The following is a 5,793-nucleotide window of genomic DNA, read 5'->3' as shown; positions in this document are numbered from 1 at the left end:
ACCATTTGCCAATTAAATTGAAGTTGGGTGGAAGAGCTTGCAAAATGTCAAAATGTTGCTTATTACCAAAGTTGAATTGGAATATCCAGAAAATGGAGAAGTATCAAGAAAACTTAAATAAGAATATAGGAATTATAAGTAGTTTAAAAGATAATAATATTCAAGATCTCCAAGAAGCAATAGAACAGTCGTCGATAAGGTACAAAAGGAAATCAAAAAGGTTAGGCAAGAATGAGTGGTTTAACAAAGAATGTGAAGAATCAAGAATCTCGTCTTTTCAAAGTTTAAGTACCCTTAGAGAAAGCTATAATGAAACAAACAAATTGTTATACTTAAAAGCAAATAAATATTTTAAAGAAGTATGAAAAGGAATAGAGAAGAATGGTATTACAGGCTTATAGAAAATATTAACAACATTAAAGATAGCGCGAGCTGGTGGAAATTTGTTCAGAAGATAAAGGGTAAAGCTTTGGAAATAAGTTCCGCCATATCAACGCATGAATTTCAGGTTTATTTTGAAAATCTGCTGAGCCCTACTGCTAGTGACAAGAAAATTTTTTATACACATAACTTCCACGCTGACGATCTGCTTGAGGCAGTTTTTTCACCAGACGAAGTTAGATCTGTGCTAAACAAAGTTAAACTAAACAAAGCTCCAGGGATTGATAGAATTCCTTACGAGTTCTTAAAAAATGCTCTCGATCTTTCATTACGGCTATGGCAAGTGCTTACACAAATCTTAACGAAAAATGTAAAGTGGACGAGGCTTTTAGAACCAGCATAGTTTTTCCTATTTTCAAAAAAGGGGATCCTGCCCTGGTAGGAAACTACAGAGGAATTTCATGAACTGCATTGCTAAAGTTGTGATGGGCATAATTTACGAAAGAATAACCGCCTGGACTGGAAGGAACAGTATCTTAAACGAGTATCAAGCCGGCTTCAGGAGGAATTACGCCACAGTCGACAGTATATTCAATTTAGCCGCTATTGTCCATTTAAAAATCGAAGAAAAGCAGAAAATTTACGCGTATTTTGTCGACTTTAAAGCGGCGTTTGATAAAGTATCAAGAAATGCCTTGATATTTAAGCTGCACCATATTGGGCTTGCAACAAAACTAGTGAAGTTCATATTAGACTTCTAATGTATGCAGATTATATCATTTTGTTAGCGGATCACCCAGGCAAACTACAAGTGATGATTAATAACCTTGAAAGCTACTGCAACCTGTGGAATCCTGAAGTAAACCGCTCAAAGTATCAAATAATGGTGTTCAGAAAAAGTGGGAAACTTAGTAAAGAGGAGAAAGGGTATTATAGTAAGGAAGAAATACAGACTGTGTCTCGATATACTTACTTAGGAATGGAAATAACACCTCAGACGAATCTTAAAAAACATGTTGAAAAGAGAACAGCTGCAGCAAAGAATGGTATTAATGCTTCGTGGACTTACTTGTCTTTTAAAAAAGAAAGAAATTTCAATTGAAGCTAAATGGAAACTTTTTCTTGCAGTTTGTCGTTCAATACACTCGTACGCAGCACAGGTGTGGGGTTTCGGGTGGTTTGAAGAAGTTGATATATTGCAAAAGTATTTTGTAAAGCGAATTCTGAAGCTACCATCACATATGCTTACATAGATACTTTTGTTCGAAACCGGCATGCAAGAAAATCATTTGTTCACTTTAGAACTGTTCCTTAAATATATGCACAGAATATTGTTTATATACTCAGAAAATCGGCTGCCACATAATCTGTCCAAAATTGTTATAAAGAAAGAAGTCTTCTGGATTAGAGATCTAAAGAACTTGTTTAGTAAAAACATTTGACGAACAGATAACATACAATCAGAAAGCTGGATAGAAGATGCAAAATTGCTTTTAAAAAACCACAACCAGGCTATGACGAATATGTCTATACAAAAAGCCGTAAGTACTAGTAGGATATATACGGAATTAGATTGGTCAAAAGGTCTGGTTTATTAAAAAAAATATGATATAGAATCAAGCATGTGGATAATGAGGGCTAGAAGTGAGATGGTAATTTTAAGTAACACAACAAATTTTCCCTTAAGTAATTCACAACTGATTGAGATTCTCAATGGGAAAATTATCATTGGGATAAACTTTTGCGTTTCATTAAATATGTCTCTAGATACAGAGATTACTTAATAAAAGAGTTTAACTGGTTTTAAAAACCGTAAACCGAATAATTGTTTTGTTACATTAAGTAAATTTCAAATTTTGAATATTTTACTTTTATTTGCAAATAAATATTACTACTACTATTGGCTCCGCCTAAAATTTCTCCTCCCATTTTTGTGAGCGCTGCATCCCGGAAAATGCGTGTTTAGCAGAAGTCCTGCGATTCTTCTGCCGTAGCAGTCCAAGTTCCATCAGATTTCTTAACCCAAGAAGCCATTGAATGGTCTTTGGAAAGAAGACGGCTGAGCCTAGCAGAAACCCTGGTGGACTCGATTGACGAAGAAAATTCCTTCCAGCTCTTTTTTTTGGCGGCCCTGATTGCCTTCTTGTACTGTCAACGGCTTCCCTTGTACAATGCCCAATGCCGAGTAACTGAGGTTAAACGTTGATCTAGATTTTTCCCTTTAAGAGCTCACTGCTCCACCAAGGAGGGTGGTTTTTTTTACTAAATTTTATGGGGCAAGACGTTTCGTAGGCCCTAATAAATGCCTTTTCCATTGTTACGACCCTACTCTGAAGGTTTTCCATGAGAGTGATTTGAGGGATAGGAATCTCTCCTATCCTCTTGTTTACTGCATTTTTGAACCTTTTCCAGTTGGTTTTTAAAGGATTTCGATACGGTAAGGGTGGATCTACCTTAAGATTCAAATCATAGGGGATCCAACTATGATCCGAAAAGGACCCTGTTATTGGACACCCTCTAATTATCTACCCCTACTGACCTATTTTCAGACACTAAAGTAATATTAATCACTTCCTCCCATCCTCTGAAGTACTCCGTTGGAGGAAAGGTTAAAGTGGGAGTTTTACCCCTGTAACATACCGATAAGTTAGTGATGATAATAAAATTATAAAAAGACTCACCTCGGTCGTTTGTCTCAGAGCTTCCCCACAACGCATGCCTCGCGTTGGAGTCGCATGCGAGTAGCAGAATTTTGTTTCTGGTTCCTTCAACCACAAGCCTAGAAGTCTCCTCGGCCGGTGCTGGCCGATCATGTGCCATATAGATGGATGCAAGTGTGATGCTGATACCCTTAGCGGCTTCCACCTCAACGGCCGTCACATCCAGTGAACTATATGATGGGATTAAAAATATGTTTAAGTGTTTTTTGGCTACAATTAATGATGAGGATTACCTTGAGTACGCTTATAGTACAGACTGTAGCTTCTTCTCGGGAACCTCTTCACCTCGTTGCTCTGCACCCAGGGTGCCTGGATTAAGGCTATGTCAACGTTCTCCACCCCTAGGAGAACTGTTAGGTTGTCCGTTGCAGTATGTGCATGCTGCAGGTTAATTTGGACAACCTTTAAAACTATTTTTTATTGGTTTGTTTTCCCAAGTTCGGCGTCTTTTAACTGCATGCCAGTAAGCAGTTCGCTGGTGCCGTCGACCCGATCCTGCTCCTTCTCCGCATTCGCAGAACGGAATATCTTCAGCTGAGCCTTCCGTATGCCAAACCGAAGTTTATTTTCCACTTTTTCCAGTGGTTCAAGGCTCTGTTCTGTGATTTGAAGAAGAAACGACAAGCTGTGCTTCTGCGGAGCCTCCGCTTGGATGATCGACCAATCGGTCATCGGCACTGAGCGGTTGGGAGCCTGGAGATAGGGAATTAATTGGTTGGCTTTAAACTCCATGTTCGGTATCCAGATGCGAACCCTCGGCCTTCGTGGTATCTCGCTGGCTGGAATGAGCTTGAGCTTCAAGCCCTCCCAACTGAGTACTGCTCATCACATTTGATTACCCGGCAACCGCGAACCACTTCCACCGAGTCGAGTTTGGGGACAACCGCATCCTGATCTGAGATCTTGTGCTTCTTTGTTGCCCTCTTGTTTTCGTCTTGCGAACGGTTACGTTTTTCGGCATCTGTCTTTCGGGTGGTTTGGAATGCCAGGTATTCGTCCACCACCTTTTGACACCTTGCCTTGTCAGCCTCATCTTTGGGATGAGCTTTACCTTCGGTCTCGTTCTTACGAATCCTGCCAAGGATAGCGAGAGACCTCTGGTAGAGCTTCTACCTTGATGGGCTTTTATTAACGCGCTTTTGTCCCATGGCTTTAGCGAATGTTGTCGGTTCATTTATAGTTGTTGGCGTGCTGTGGCCCACAGCTTTACCCTCAACTGTTTCCTGGCTAGAGGCCAGGAGCTCATCCTCCGAGGAAGATCCGATCCCCAGTTTGTCATGGGTGACCGATTGTTCGTCCTGTCGCTTAGTATTTGTGTCCGTTTGTCTGTCCTGTGCTGTGAAACAGGACGCTCGTATATCCAAGTTAGAAGCAGATAAGACACATGTAACGTCAAAACTGGAAACGATTAAGGCTGAAGTAGTTGCAGTGAAAACACGACTCTGTGAACTACAATTGAGTCGTCCGAATATTTCAACCAGTGGTCCCAAAGTAAAAAATGAATCCTTCGAAGGCACGTTACTATTCCCCATCTTTAAGCTCCAGTTTGAAACAACAGCAATTGCTGCATGGGTTGGCTTACTTACGAGTTCGGACGAGTACTGCAGGTAGTTCCAGAAGCTTATAGGGGTAACTAAGAGAGTCTAATGGCAACTATAGAAAGACGTTACGAAAGGGGCCAAGGAAACAAATGCTCCAGATAGAATTGACGAATCGCAGCCAGAGGTCAAATGAGACCTTGTAGGAATATACGAGAGAGGTCGATCGTATATATATAGCGTACTTGGCATATGCGAAGGAAGCAGCAGATTTCGTGGAAAAGATGAAGGCCACGCGTTTATAAAGGTATATAAGATTCCGACTCGAGATTCCTTGGTGAAATAGTTTCCTTAGCACTGGCACAGGAAACAACTGCTTTCTTGAGCATGCTAGTGCACAAAGTGCATAGGGTTGAAGATAGAAAGCATACCTCTTTAAGGAACAATAAGAGAAGTAATACGAGATCTTACCTCAAATGCTGCGACTCAGGAGAAGTAATACGAGATCTTACCTCAAATGCTGCGACTCAGCAGTTCAAATATAAAGTATTACAACTGTGGCAAAGCCGGGCATATTTCACGCAATTGTAGTATGCCCTGTATCCATCCGAAGACGAGCCAAGGTGGAAGGAAGCAAAATGCGCTGGAAATAAACAATCTCGGGCATCGTAAAGAGAAACAACATAGAAATGTTGATTCATTGTTTCGGCGAGCTGGTGGTATAGAATGTAACGATTGTCGAAAGATTCGAGCGGATAGTAATATCAGATCAACTCTAACTCTATAATGAGTGAGGACCAAATGCGATGAGAACATGTCAATTGAATTATGCTGAGCTGGAAAAGATCATGAAAGTGAAATACGCTGGCGAGAGACCATATAGACTGAAATGGCGATACAAAATCTTGTGCCTAAGGCATATTGGGTGCAGTGGAATAACCTTAAACTTATTAATGGAATTCTGCATAGCGTATGGGAAAGCGAAGACGGAATTCACTTCCGTAATCTGACCGTAATTTCTATATTCAGAATTACAATCATGCTAGAAGAATTCCACAATGCACCAGCCGGGGCTCATCGAACCATTTGAACGAGTGACCATTGCTACAACAACAACCGTTTCCACGACAGTCGGTTCTACGTTACCGAAACGA

The sequence above is a fragment of the Anastrepha ludens genome, chromosome X, assembly GCF_028408465.1.
Source record: "Anastrepha ludens isolate Willacy chromosome X, idAnaLude1.1, whole genome shotgun sequence".
In the NCBI taxonomy this organism is placed as follows: Eukaryota; Metazoa; Arthropoda; class Insecta; order Diptera; family Tephritidae; genus Anastrepha; species Anastrepha ludens.
Note: the sequence above shows the minus strand (reverse complement) of the source record.